At 41.1% G+C, this 15,867-nt stretch overlaps 1 pseudogene; it reads right to left on the reverse strand.

Annotated features, from left to right (window-relative positions):
• Positions 1-7,286: 7,286 nt before the first annotated feature.
• LOC120862942 lies at positions 7,287-10,573 on the reverse strand (annotated as a pseudogene).
• Positions 10,574-15,867: the final 5,294 nt, after the last annotated feature.

Raw genomic sequence — 15,867 nt, forward strand, 5'->3', positions numbered from 1 at the left:
CCAACCATCTTATACTCTGTCATCCCCTTCTCCTGCTGCCTTCAATCTTTCCCAGCATCAGGGTCTTTTCCAGTGTGTCAGATCTTTGCATCAGTTGGCCAAACTATTGGAGTTTCAGCTTCAGCATCAGTCCTTCCAATGAATATTCAGGACTGATTTCCTTTAGGATGAACTGGCTGGATCTTGCTATCCAAGGGACTTTCAAGAATCTTCTCCAACACCACAATTCAAAAGCATCAATTCTTTGGCACTCGGCTTTCTTTATAGTCCAACTCTCACATCCATACATGACTACTGGAAAAATGATAGCTTTGACTAGACGGACCTTTGTCAGTAATGTCTCTGCTTTTTAATATGCTGTCTAGGTTGGTCATAACTTTTCTTGCAAAGAACAAGCATCTTTTAATTTCATTCCTGCAGTCACCATCTGCGGTGATTTTGGAGTCCAGAATTTATTGCTGGGTAGGGAGGATCATAAGATACCCAGCCACTGTGATGGTCCTTTCTTCTTGGGTCCCTAGACAGTCTGCCTTTCCCTTTTCACCTTTCAGAGTCCTCTATGGTTGCTTCTTTTGTTATTTCCAGGGTTTATAGTTGTACTTGGATAGACAAATCTATACCATTTTGTCTGGACCAAAAGCCCACCAGAAAGTCTATTTTAAAAGACAGTGTTGTCATAAATATTCTCCAACCAATCCTTGAAGGACCTGAAACATTCACTGAGCAAATGTTGTTGAGCACTTACTATGTATCAGAAAGTGTCATGGAGATAAAAAATGAACAAAGTATATTGGGTGCCTTCCCTCATAGAGGGGACTGACTGTTCAGTAGAATGGAGAATTATTTCATAGTAAAAGTTACACTTGGAGGCCAAAATGGTACCACTTAGAAAGAACGCTTTATCATCTCTGCCTTCCACTGTAGGTTCAATATAACAAAGACCAGGAGCACATTATGGCTAGAGATGGAAAGAAGAGTGCTGACTTCAGAATGACAGTGAAAATAGTAGCCCAGAAGGCATTGCCGAGGAACAGAATCCTGCAGTGTTTACCAAAGAAGAACATGAGCTACATGGGTTGGTCAAAGGAATGGACTTGAGAGTCCTGGTCCTGATAGTAGGTAGAGGCTCAGGCCAATTCTCATCACCTCCCAGAAACACGCTGGGGAGAGATGTAGAAGATGGTTTGATTAGTCCAGGAGTTGTTTGGACAGTAATAGGAAACATGTACAGGAGACAATTAAGGCTCTGTTTCACACAACTAATTAAGAAGCCAAATTGGGACAAAAATATCATCTCTGATATTGAGTCATGGAACAGTGTTTTTATCTAACAACTCCCTTTGCTATGGTGATGCTCCGACCTTCAAAATAAAGCTGTGGGGCAATTGGCCATAAAATAAACAGTGGATTCAGAGTGTTGTGGAGATGCTCAAAATCTTTAGACTCTCAAGTTTCTTCAGGGTTCACTAAAGGCTTGAAGCGCAGGCATCCCTACTATGCTGAACAGGTAACCTGAAAGGGGTTTCAATAATAATTAGTGTAATATGAGAGAACTGTCTGATTCAGGTTATAATATCTGTGTGTTTGTGAGCATCTGCAATATAATCATTGTCTCACAGAACGTCTCACACTTGGGAGGTTGTTTCAAGGGCCAGTGATTGATGCCTGTGGTCTGGAATAGTTGTCATGATTATTGGGAAAATCAGAGTACATCTATAAATGCAAAAGTAGTCCCAGTATCTTCAAATATTTGAGTATTTGTAAAGTCAGTTAATTCAATAAGAGTCCCTAGACCCTTTTTTCTTGAATATTTTCTTCAAATTGATAATTAGATTATATTGAATTCAATTTTTGTTGCATTCCAATAAGATTAGTGCCCTTTCTCGGCATGTGTACTTGTTCTAGTGTATTTATCTTCATTTGGAAAAAATTTTATTATTGCTATTTCTTTTTAGTCATCATTCTATCCATTTTTCTACAAGGTGTTTTTATTTATACATAACCATTCCACATGTAAATTTCTGGTACTAAAATTTTATTTTCTGAAATATTAAAGCTGATTAATTTTCTAAACTTTAATCTTAAAGTTATTGAAATGAAACAAGTTTAGAACAGGATAGAGGACATAATGTACCAAGTAGAATTTTCAGAGATAAGAGTTTGATATATATTTTACCATAGCATCAACAAAGCATTCCAATACTTTTGGTCATTTGTAGTTATTATCAGAAGTAAATCAAGATAATCAGCCGCCCAGGGTACCCCCATTTAAAAAAATTTTTGGCCGCACCGAGTGGCTTGCAGGGTCTTAGTTCTTGGGCAGGGGACAGAACCCAGCACCTTTGGCAGTGGAAGCACAGAGTCCTAACCACTGGACTGCCAGGGGATTCCCTGTACCCCCATTTTGAAAGTGCATGACTAAAAGCATGGGTGGTAGCAAGAACAGCAGAGACCAAGCTGCCTGGAGCCCATTCTCTAGTGCAGATGATCAGTTGTAACAGACCCTGTGGTCCCTCAGTTCAGTTGTGTCGCTCAGTCGTGTCTGACTGTTTGCAACCCTATGAACCACAGCACGCCAGGCCTCCCTGTCCATCACCAACTCCCAGAGTTTACTCAAACTCCTGTCCATTGAGACGGTGATGCCTTTAACCATCTCATCCTCTCTTGTCCCCTTCTCCTCCTGCCCTAATCTTTCCCAGCATCAGCACAAGCTTCTTCCAGCCCAGCATTTCTCATGATGTACTCTGCATGTACGTTAAATAAGCAGGGTGACAATATACAGCCTTGATGTACTCCTTTTCCTATTTGGAACCAGTCTGTTAGCTACCATTAAAAAAATTCTTCAATCTGGATTCTTGGACCTTCTCAGGTGGCTCAGCAGTAAAGAATTGCCTTCCAGGCAGGAGATATGGATTCAAGATTGGGAAGATCCCCTGGAGAAGGAAATGGCACCGCACTCCAGTATTCTTGCCTGGGAAATCCCACGGACAGAAAAGCCCAGTGGGCTACAGTCCATGGGGTCACAAAAGAGCCTGACATGACTTAGTGACTAAAAATAAAAACAACCTGGATTCTTAATCAGGGCAAGAGGGCACTGAAGTATAAGAGAGAGAGGAGTCTATGTTGGAAGTCAAATTTGCCGCAAAGGAACAAAAATGATGGGATGAAAAAGGATCAGGAAAGAAAGAAAGGAGGGAGGAAGGGAGGGAGGGAAAGGAAGGAAAGAAGGGAAAACGAAAATGGTTAACCAATCAGTGTCACACTGACCTGATTTCTTAACTTAAAGTCTTTGGGGTTTTGTTTGTTATTTGTTTTTATTGAAGTATAGTTGATTTACAATGTCCTGTTAATTTCAGATGTACAGCATAGTCATTCATATGTATGTGTACATATATATGCATATATGTATATGTACTCTTTTTCAGATCTTTTCCCTTACTGATTATTATAAAATCTATAGAGGTTAGGGCTTCCTAATGGCTCGGTGGTAAAGAATCTGCTTGTCAATGCAGGAGACAAAGGTTCTATCCCTGGTCTGGTAAGATCCCACATGCATAGGGCACCTAAGCATGTGCACGACAACTACTGAACCTGTGCTCTAGAGCCTGGCAGCTGCAGCTACTGACCCAGGTGCTACAGCTAACTGAAGCCTGCACACCCTAAAGCTCTTGTGTGTTCTGCAACAGGAGAGGCCACCCCAGTGAGAAGCCTGTTCTCTGCAACTAGAGTTGCCCCAGCTCTCTGCAACTAGAGGAAAGCCTGTGCAGCAACAGTGACCCAGCACAGCCCAATAATTCTTTTAATATTAAGGTTAGTTCCCTGTGCTGTACCCATTGTTGGTTGCCCATTTTATATATATAGTAGTGTGTGTATTTAACCAAATTCTTTGAGTCATCCTTAAAGTAGAGAAAAAGCCAATACCCAAGGACATTCCACTGAATAAGAACAATAAAATACTCTTCACAATTTGGCATACCTGGACAGTGGTGGAGCTATAAAGCTATAACACCGTGGCTTCTTTCAGCCAAAGGCTTTTAATCCCATCCACCCCTCCACCCTTAGGCAACCAGGGCACTGGTTGACTATAGGATAAAAAGCATCAAAATGAAACCTCCACCTTTGTATTCTAAGGTAGTGATTCAGAGGTCCCCAAGTGAGTAAAGACATGCATTAAGATGATTCTACCACACTATTTTTTTCAGCAAATTGCAAGAAACACTCCTATGAAACCTGTGCAAAAATGCTAGAACAAAAACAGAATGGACTAGAGGATGAAGAGCACACTCTGGAAGAACAAGATTTTACAAAATTTATTTGATTCTAGATTAAAGAAAATAAGGACTCTACAAAGCAAGAAAAGAATGTCAAATAACCCAAATTCTATCTCTGACTCTCCATATAGTATTTACTAAAACAAGTAAACAAAAGCATTCTAAGAATCTTTGTCTTCATCTTAAAAATGTAAAGGAAAATGTATGATCAAGTTGTGTAGGAAAGACCTGCCAATACACATTGAACCCACTTAAATACAGAATTAAGTTCAAATAACTCTGGTAATTAGAAGGCAGAATCTAAATCTTATAATCACTAAAAGAAAATCTTGGTGTATAACAATAATTTAACTAATAGTCTGGGACAAAATTCTCAGAGCATGCAAACAAAATGGTGAGGCTGGGGAAAATGGAAAGCAGGATTAGTGCCTTATTTTCCTTCTCTGTCATAAGACATGCTCAATAGAAACGTTAATTCTGTGGTATGATTTTTGCCATGTTTTTATTTTTAAGTGAGAAAAGCCTTTTTCATTTTCTTAGAACTAAATTCAGGTGATGCAACAGACCAGCTGTATTATAGAGCCTCGCATGTTGTAGAACTGTTACAGAAGAGATCTCTGAGGCTATCTATGAAAATATCTAATGGCCTAACACATTCTATTGTTTCATTTCAGACTCGGAGCAAAATGATGCCAGTCAGCTGAGCCAAGTGTGTACATTCCTCACTCAACCCCAGACAGCTTAATAATGGTTCATTAAGCAGCTAATTAGACTTGCAGTACTTTCAGCCAGGCTCACAGACCCCACCCAGTCGACACACCTTTGCCATGCTCCTTTCTCTTGGTGCTTCTCACTTGGTTTTGCCGTTTAGAAGTGGCCCAAGAGGGATTTTTATATTCTAGGAAAAACAAGCAAACAACTTTTGTATTTAAAGCATTCTGTCGGTGCAGTGATTTTTGGTTTGTTTTGTTGACTATGCAGCAAAAGAGGTGCACTAGGGAACTCAGTGATTCCATGACCTAAATCTAAAAGAAGAGACTGAAAATAGCTGGGCAGGTGCCAAAAACCTACACAGGCAGCACGTGTGCAGGACCATAACTAGTGTGGTTCTTTCATGAAGAACATCTTGCTCTCATGACCTGAAGGAAATCCCAAAGACAGATTCAGATGATCGGGTATTGCTTGTGGAGAATCCTTGCACTTAGAATTTTGTCCTGGTCCTGCCTTGGCAAAGTGCCAGTTTGTGAAGCTCCAGGGTCGGCAAACTGGTCACTTAAATTGAAATTTTTGTTCTTGTTTTGAGAATTGTCATAATTGAATTTATTATTTTCTAAATGCAGTATTTTATGTATTTCAAGCAAACATTTTATTTATTTACCAATTATCTTTTTTCATCAATCATAATAAAAAAAAATGAAACGGACCTCAGAACTGTGGGCAGGATTGCCGTTCATAAGTGCTGACATCTAGTGGTTGCACTTTAATAAAGTTCTTTATTAAAGTACTATCCAGGGAGTCTTTTCTGCAAGTTCTATCGTAAGTGATTTATTTATTTATTGTCTAAAAGACAATTCATGGTACACATTTTGTTTACACTTTTGTACATTATCTTAATATGAGTGGGACCGCTTTTCTACTTGAGCTATTTTTTAACCAAAGCAAAATAACCTATGTAGTACAAAGTGTTAAAATACAGCATAAAGATACAAAAACAGAGATACTAATTCTAATTGGGGCTTCCCTGATGGCTCAATGGTAAAGAGTCCACCTGCAGTGCAGGAGACGCAGGGGCCTCAGGTTCAAATCCCTGGGTCAGGAAGATCCTCTGGAGGAGGGCATGGCAACCCACTCCATTATTCTTGACTGAAAAATCCCACAGACAGAAGAACCTGGTGAACTACAGTACACGAGATCACAAAGCATTGGATGCAACTGAAGTGACTGAGCATGGCAATTCTAATCAGTAATGTAATTATCATGTTATTTTTTTTATAATCCACAATTTTGTCTAGAAAATCACACAAACATAGATCACTGATTTGAAAGAAATGCATAAATTTGTAGCAAGTCTTTGTAGTTATAAAAAACAAAATTGCCAAAGAATGCACAGATTAATGTTTTTTTCACCTTTGTGTCATATTCCTGTATGCTTTACTAATGTTACATAAGGAAAAAAAAAAAAGCAAAACAAATGAAAAACTGAAATCACTAATGTTATCACTAACATGTTATCACTAATCACTAATGTTATCATTAGAATCACTAATGTTATCAAGTAGGGAAACAAAGTCTAGCAGCCATCAGCAAGAGTACAACACAGACAATTCTGTAAAAAGAAACAAAACTGCTAGAAAACTGTGTGCATCATATTCTTTCAAACTAGCAAAATGTGCTCCTGCATTCAATGGAATATAAACAGAATTGTTCTCTTATGAGGCACAGAAATGCAAATTCTTTTTTTTTTTTTTTTACTATTGTAGATGAATCAAATGTGTTTGTAATGGTTAATTAAGCTATTATAGAATGGGCCAGGAACAACACATTTATGGATCCTGGAGATGATGCCTACTCAAATTCTTTAAGGACAGTGGACCTGGTGATGTAGACCTAGTGAAAGTCGCTCAGCTGCGTCCCACTGTTCGTGACTCCATGGACTATACAGTCCATGGACTTCTCCAGGCCAGAATACTGGAATGGGTAGCCTATCCGTTCTCCAGGGGATCTTCCCCACCCAGGAATCGAACTGGGGTCTCCTCATTGCAGGCAGATTCTTTACCAACTGAGCATCAGGGAAGCCCCAGGGGACAGTGGACACTCTAGCCAAAAAATTTTTTAAAAATATGAACACAGAAGGACAGGATAAAGGTGACTGAGGCTTCTCTTATTTCTTAACATCATTTAGATGAAAATCAAATTTAAATGCAGTCCAACGTGCTTTTGAATAGGCTTTGGTTCAGCTCCCAAATCTTGATTGCTTGACACAGTCTCCTATGAGAATACTCAGAAGGTGTCATCTTAAACAACACACCTACTTTTTATAGTGGAGCTGCTCTTAGTAGCTGTGTCTTCATGGGACTGATAACCTATCGCTATCTTTGGAGGAAGTTCTAACCTTTCCTTGTCTCAGTTCAATTCAGTCGCTCAGTCATGTCCAGCTCTTTGTGACCCCATGAACCGTAGCATGCCAGGCTTCCCTGTCCATCACCAACTCCCAGAGTCCACCCAAACCTATGTCCATTGAGTTGGTGATGCCATCCAACCATCTCATCCTCTGTCATCCCCTTCTCCTCCTGCCCTCAATCTTTCCTAGCATCAGGGTCTTTTCAAATGAGTCAGCTCTTTGCATCAAGTGGCCAAAGTACTGGAGCTTCAGCTTCAACATCAGTCCTTCCAATGAACACCCAGGACTGGTCTCCTTTAGGATGGACTGGTTGGATCTCCTTGCAGTCCAAAGGACTCAAGAGTCTTCTCCAACACCACAGTTCAAAAGCATCAATTCTTCTGCTCTCAGTCTTATTTATAGTCCAACTCTCACATCCATACATGACCACTGGCAAAACCATAGCCTTGACTGCTGCTGATAAGTCGCTTCAGTCGTGTCCAACTTTGTGTGACCCCATAGACGGCAGCCCATCACGCTCCCCCGTCCCTGGGATTTGCCAGGCAAGAACACTGGAGTGGGTTGCCATTTCCTTCTCCAATGCGTGAAAGTGAAAAGTGAAAGTGAAGTTGCTCAGTCGTGTCCGACTCTCAGTGACCCCATGGACTGCAGCCTACCAGGCTCCTCCGTCCAGGCAAGAATACTGGAGTGGGTTGCCATTTCCTTCTCCAGTAGCCTTGACTAGACAGACCTTTGTTGACAAAGTAATGCCTCTGCTTTTAAATATGCTGTCTAGGTTGGTCATAACTCTCCTACCAAGGAGTAGGCGTCTTTTAATTTCATGGCTGCAGTCACCATCTGCAGTGATTTTGGAGCCCAGAAAAATAAAGTCTGACACTGGTTCCACTGTTTCCCCCATCTATTTGCCATGAAGTGATGGGACCAAATGCCATGATCTTGGTTTTCTGAATGTTGAGCTTTAAGCCAACTTTTTCACTCTCCTCTTTCACTTTTATCAAGAGGCTCGTTAGTTCCTCTTCACTTTCTGCCATAAGGGTGGTGTCATCTGCATATCTGAGGTTATTGATATTTCTCCCTGCAATCTTGATTCCAGCTTGTGTTTCTTCCAGCCCAGCATTTCTCATGATGTACTCTGCATATAAGTTAAATAAGCAGGGTGACAGTATATAGTCTTGACGTGCTCCTTTTCCTATTTGGAACCAGTCTGTTGTTCCATGTCCAGTTCTAACTGTTGCTTCCTGACCTGCATACAGACTTCTCAAGAGGCAGGTCAGGTGGTCTGGTATTCCCATATCTTCAAGAATATTCCACAGTATATTGTGATCCACACAGTCAAAGGCTTTGGCATAGTCAATAAAGCAGAAATAGATGTTTTTCTGGAACTCTCTTGCTTTTTTGATGATCCAGTGGATGCTGGCAATTTGATCTCTGGTTCCTCTGCTTCTCTAAAACCAGCTTGAACATCTAGAATTTTATGGTTCATGTATTGCTGAAGCCTGGCTTGGAGAATTTTGAGTATTACTTTGCTAGTGTGTGAGATGAGTGCAATTGTGTGGTAGTTTGAACATTCTTTAGCATTGGCTTTCTTTGGGACTGGAATGAAAACTGACCTTTTTTAGTTCTGTGGCCACTGCTAATTTTTCCAAATTTGCTGACATATTGAGTGCAGCACTTTCACAGCATCATCTTTTAGGATTTGAAAGAGCTCAACTGGAATTCCATCACCTCCACTAGATTTGTTCATAGTGATGCTTCCTAAGGCCCACTAGACTTCACATTCCAGGATATCTGGCTCTAGGTGAGTGTGAGTGATCACACCATCATGATTATCTGGGTCATGAAGATCTTTTTTGTACAGTTCTTCTGTGTGTTCTTGCCACCTCTTCTTAATATCTTCTGCTTCTGGTAGGTCCATACCATTTGTGTCCTTTGCATGAGCTCATCTTTGCATGAAATGTTCCCTTGGTATCTCTAATTTTCTTGAAGAGATCTTCTAGTCTTTCCCATTCTATTGTTTTCCTCTATTTCTTTGCATTGATCACTGAGGAAGGCCTTCTTATCTCTCCTTGCTATCCTTTGGAACTCTGCATTCAAATGGGTATATCTTTCCTTTTTTCTTTTCTCAGCTATTTGTAAGGCCTACTCAGATAGCCGTGTTACATTTTTGCATTTGTTTTTCTTGGGAATGGTCTTGACCCCTGTCTCCTGTACAGTGTCACGAACCTCTGTCCATAGTTCATCAGGCACTCTGTCTATCAGTTCTAGTCCCTTAAATCTATTTCTCATTTCCACTGTATAGTCATATTGGATTTGACTTAGGTCATACCCAAATGGTCTAGTGGTTTTCTCTACTTTCTTCAATTTAAGTCTGCATTTGGCAATAAGGAGTCATGATCTGAGCCACAGTCAGCTCCTAGTCTTGTTTCTGCTGACTGTATAGAGCGTCTCCATCTTTGGCTGCAAAGAATATAATCAATCTGTTTGTCTACCCTCCCTATTATGTGTAACACCATCTCTCTTTTCACAGTCAAGGGTCCATATTGCTATTTTATCAGCTTTAACTCTAACATTAACAACAGCACCACATATATTATCACTGTGAAAAGTGAAAGTGAAGTCGCTCAGCCATGCCCAACTCTTTGCGACCCCATGAATAGTAGCCTGCACCTAGCTCCTCCGTTCATGGGATTTTCAAGGCAAGAGTACTGGAGTGGGTTGCCATTTCCTTCTCCAGGGAATCTTCCCAACCCAGGGATCGAACTCAAGTCTCTCACATTGTAGACAGACGCTTTAACATCTGAGCCACCAGGGAAGTTGGTAGTCATCAAAAGATTCTTCAACAAGGCACAGCAGCATCTCTAGCCAAAAGCGATTGAGATCACTTCACCTCTGCTGTTTGTTCAGTGTAATTAGCCATCATCCTCCTTGTTTGTTTTTCTCATCTTCCCACATAGGCTTAATTCCATCCTTAAAAAGTGAGTATTCACAGCCGGGCAACTTAAATTACTAGGCAACTGGATATGGTTGTACAGAGCCCAAAAGTCTTCAAGAATATCAAACTTAGATCAGTTGAAGGTTTGCCTTTGCCAAGTTTTGCTTTTATCATTTTTTAAGAAGCCAGAGTGCCCATCTGTTCTGTAAAGGATGTTTCATATATTGTTCTGGATTAGCTACCTCCTGATTAGATTTCTGGTTTCTCTGTAGGCAGGGATTAGGAGTAGAGGTGGTTTCTGGTTCCACAGTCACCAGCTTAGATCCCTCTCCATAATAAGTGATTTTAAAAGTACTTCAAAGCATGCGTTATTTTATTTCTCCTTATAAAGCTCTGTATTTCAAGTGCTTTGGTTAAGAAAAACCAGTCTAAAACTTTGAAACTAAACACAGGATTTTCAATCTTCTCCCCCATGCAACTATGCCCTTCACAAGTATGTTGCTTTCTCTTCATAACATCCTGCTCGATGCAGTGATTTTCAGGAGGGTCATGGAGGAGAGGTAATGAGTCCTAGGGTGCAGGTAAGGAGTTTCCTGAACCTCTTGAAACACTAGTTTTAAGTCAGTCTTTAGTTACTGCTTTTGAACGTGGATAGCATTGCTGGATAGTCATGATGCTTAAATTTGTTGGAATTTCCTGGAAGGTTAGATCGCATACTATTTTGGTGATTAAAAAAAAAGACCGCTTAGAATAAAAACATACACTTATTAGGCATATGCCCAGACTAGCCCTAGGGATACAAGATGAATTATTATGAACCTTTACACTGAGAATCTTAAGATCAGGAAGCCAAATGTGTCATAAAATAATTTCGATTTAGTATGAGAGGTAATGCATTGGAATTCCAGTAGAACTATTCAAAACTCAAAAGGAGGATGCCATCAACGTGTTGCATTCAATATGTCAGCAAATCTGGAAGAAGCAGCAGTGGCTACAGAACTGGAAAAGGTCAATCCTTATCTCAGTTCCCAAGGGTAGTACCAAAGAATGTGCTAACCATCGGACAATCGCACTCATCTCCCATGCTAGTAAGGTCATGCTTAAAATCTTGCATGCTAGGCTTCAGCATTATGTGAACTAAGAACTTCCAGATGCTCAAGCTGGGTTTAGAAAATGAAGAGGAACCAGAGATCAAATTGCCAACATTTGCTGAATCGTAGAGAAAGCTAGGGAATTCCAGAAAAACATCTACCTCTGTTTCATCAACTACACCAAAACATTTGACTGTGTGGATCATAATAAACTGTGGAAAGCTCTTATGGAGATGGGAATACCAGACCACCTTACCTGTCTCCTGAGAAAGCTGTATGTGGGTCAAGAAGCAACCGTTAGAACCCTACATGGAACAACTGATTTGTTCAAGGTTGAGAAAGGAGTACGACAGTACTGTATGCTGTCACCCTGCTTGTTTAATCTATACGCTGAGCACATCATGAGAAATGCCTAGCTGGATGAGTTACAAGCTGGAATCAAGATACATGGGAGAAACATCAACAACCTCAGATATGCAGATGATACCACTCTAATGGCAGAAAGGGAAGAGGAACTAAAAAGCCTCTTGATGAGGGTGAGGGAAGAGTGTGAAAGAGCAAGCTTAAAACTAAATATTAAAAAAAACTACGATCATGGCATCCGGCCCCATTACTTCATGTCAGATAGAGCGGGGAAAGGTGGAAGTGGTGACAGATTTCCTCTTCCTGGGCTCTAAAATCACTGCAGATGGTGACTATGGCCATGAAATCAGAAGATGTTTTCTTTTTGTCAGGAAAGTTATAACAAACCTAAACTGTATATTGGAAAGCAGAGACATTACTCTGCTGACAAAGGTCCGTCTAGTCAAGGCTGTGGTCTTCCCTGTGGTTACATACAGTTGTGAGAGGTGGACCATAAAGAAGGTAGAATGCAGAAGAATTGATGCCTTTGAACTGTGGTGCTGGAGAAGACCCTTGAGAGTCCCTTGGACAGCAAGGAGATCAAACCAGTCAATCCTAAAGGAAACCAACCCTGAATATTCAGAACTGATGCTGAAGCTGAAACTCCAGTATTTTGGCCATCTGTTGTGAACAGCTGACTCATTGGAAAAGTCCCTGCTGCTGGGAAAGATTGAGGGCAGAAGAGGGTGTCAGAGGATGAGATGGCTGGATGGCATCACTGATGCAACGTACATGAACTTGGGCAAACTCTGGGAGATGGTGAGGGACAGGGAGGCCTGGTGTGCTGCAGTCCATGAGGTTGCAAAGAGTCAGACATGGTAGGACGACTGAACAACAACAGCAAATGAAAGGTAAAACTTTTGACTGTGCAAAGCACAAGGGAGAAAATCATCTGAGAGATGGAAAATCTTTATAAAGAAGTGATCTATAAGCCAGGTTTTGAAAATTATTTATGAATTACCTAGGTGACAAAACAGGCATTCCAGACAGGCCATTAGCCATTCAGTAAATATTTATTGAGTGTCTACCATATAGTAGGTGCCTCACGGGGTATAACATGTGCAAAGGCTGGAGATACAAGTGATATTTTAGAGTATGTTATTGCCAAAGCAGAAAATAGAATAAATAGACGGAGCAGTAGGAAATGAAGGTGTGAACTGAGGAAAGACATATCCAAATTCAAATCCCATATCCAAATTCAAATCCCATATCCACCACACTTGGTCTGTGCTGCTGCTCCTGCCAAGTCGCTTCAGTCGGGTCCGACTCTGTGCGACCCCATAGGCGGCAGCCCACCAGGCTCCCCTGTCCCTAGGATTTGCCAGGCAAGAACAATGGAGTGGGTTGCCATTTCCTTCTCCAGTGCATGAAAGTGAAAAGTGAGAGTGAAGTCGCTCAGTTGTGCCCGACTCTTAGCAACCCCATGAACTGCAGCCTACCAGGCTCCTCCGTCTATGGGATTTTCCAGGCAAGAGTACTGGAGTGGGGTGCCATTGCCTTTTCTGCACTTGGTCTATAGACTTCAGCAAATAACATAAGCTCATTAAATATCAGCTCTTCCATCCGAACAATATAAGAAAGACTGTTTATTAGGTTATTGGGAAAGTTAAATGAGCTTATAGTTGTAAAAGTTCATGGCATCAAATAAGTACAAAAATATTAGTTATTATATCTATCATCTTTTGCTGAATAATAACTAAAAATATTTGTGGCCTACAATAATTAGCATTTATTTTCATGTTCATTGAGTCTGCAGTTCAACTGGTGATCAACTGATCTAGACTGTGGTTGGCCAGGAAGTTCTACTTCAGGCTTGTCTGCTTAACCCACATATCTCATTCTGGGCTCAGATTGCAGGGACAAAGGCAATCAGGGTATGTTCTTAGAGTGATGGCAGAAGCACAAGCCCAACTATGCAAGCTCCTTTCAAGCCTCTATTCATGCCACATTCCTAACATACCTTCAGTCAAAGTAATCACATGGCTAAGTCAAAAGTCAGGGCAGGAAAGCACTCTATGCCTCCATGTAAAAATGACAAGGATGTAGATGAATAATACAGAGAGGAATAAGGATTGGCAGTGATTTACTTTGTTTTTATATATATATATATATATATTTTTTTTTTTTAAATAGCAAAGGCCTTGTGTATCATCCTAAGGAGTTTGAACTTCATTCTTCAGGTAATGCGAAAACACCTGATCAAACCTGTGATTTTATTTATTTATTTTTGATATTTATTTTATTTGGCTGTGCTGGGCCTCAGTTGTGGCATGTGGGATCTTTCTCTTTTTTTTTCATTTTTGACTGTGCTTGGTCTTTGCTATTGCACCAGGGCTTTTCTCTAATTGCAGCGAGCAGGGGCCATTCTCTAGTTGCAGTGTGAGGGCTTCTTATCACAGTGGCTTCTTCTGTTTGGGAGCATGGACTCTAGGACACATGGGCTTCCGTAGTTGCTGCATGTGGGGTCAGTAGTTGCCGCTTATGGGCTCCAGAGCACAGGCTCAGTAATTGTAGCCCATGGATTAGTTGCCCTATGCCATGTGGGATCTTCCTGGACCAGGGATTGAACTGGTGTTCCCTGCATTGCAAGGCAGACTCCCAACTGCTGATCCACCAGGGAAAACCCCCCAGGCAGAATCTTTAATCTTGGTTGCAGCACATGGGCTCTTTTAGTTGCAGCATTTGGGATGTTTTGTTTCAGCATGTGGGATCCAGTTCCCCAACCAGAGATCAAACCCAGGCCTCCTGCATTGGAGCTCAGAGTCTTAGCCATTGGACCACCAGGGAGGTCCCAAACCTGATTTGAGAATACAGGTTGCCCTGATGTCGTGGAGAAGAGACACATATTGAAGACAAATATGACTAAAAGCAGAAATACCCTGACTAAATACAGATAATATGTTGTAGTAATTTCCTAAAGATGACAAAGGCCTGAGCTAGAGTGGTGCCTTGGCCTGCATCGAGGCAAGAGACTCCATTGAATAAAAAAAAGAGAGTAATACAGTAGGCTAAATCCTGAGGCTGATTCTTGAAGAATTTATTAATTTTATTTTATTGCTTTGTTCTTTAAAATTATTGAATAAGTCTGACCAGAGCAGTTCTTCAGGCCATGGAATTTAGACTTAATAAATGAGAAGTAATCTTGAATTGCATAAAATAGTCTCCTCCTGGATGATGTAGAAAGTGAACTCAGAGGTCTACTGCTGCTGCTGCTAAGTCGCTTCAGTTGTGTCCGACTCTGTGCAACCCCATAGATGGCAGCCCATCAGGCTTCCCCGTCCCTGGGATTCTCCAGGCAAGAACACTGGAGTGGCTTGCCATTGCCTTCTCCGTCAGAGGTTTACTAGAGGCAGCTTATTCTGACTTGGTAAGAAACAACTGTTAAGTTATCAGGAATTTTGTGAGCCAGTTGACTTATATATTAAAAATTAAAATGTTGATTTATATTATTAAAAATTAAACTGTATAAACTTACAATGAAATATACTGAAAATATAATTACTCTGCTTCCAGTTAAGATGAAGTAACAGGAAATGGATTGACTTGTCCCAGGTGGCGCTAGTGGTAAAAAAGCGCACCTGCCAATGTAGGAGATGGAAAAGACATGGGTTCAATCCCTGGGTCAGGAAGATCCCCTGGAGGAGGGCACAGCAATCCACTCCAGTATTCTTGCCTGGAGAATCCCATGGGCAGAGGAGTTTGGTGGGGTCTCAAAGAGTTGGACACGAGGTGAAGTGAGTTAGTACACACATGAAAAACAATTTTTTTTAACTTGGACAAAATTTATGAAATAGCAGTTTTCTGGACATTGGACATCTGGTAACAAAAGACAGTGATCCCCGAGAGATGAGAAACAAATGAAAAGAAGCCTGGCCCCAGCTTACTGCCCTGAGAAAGCTTCCCAGCCATGGAGCAGAGAGGGAGCATGCCAGGAGAGCCCAGGACTCGCTGAGCTGAGGAGATAGACCTGAGGGTCCAGGGATAGCAAGGGAGCTCCAGTTCTCAGGCCAATACCGGGAGAGAGGCCTGCAGAGAGAGAGCTCTTAGAAT

This window comes from Oryx dammah, unplaced genomic scaffold (genome assembly GCF_014754425.2).
Source record: "Oryx dammah isolate SB20612 unplaced genomic scaffold, SCBI_Odam_1.1 HiC_scaffold_4, whole genome shotgun sequence".
NCBI classification, from domain to species: Eukaryota; Metazoa; Chordata; class Mammalia; order Artiodactyla; family Bovidae; genus Oryx; species Oryx dammah.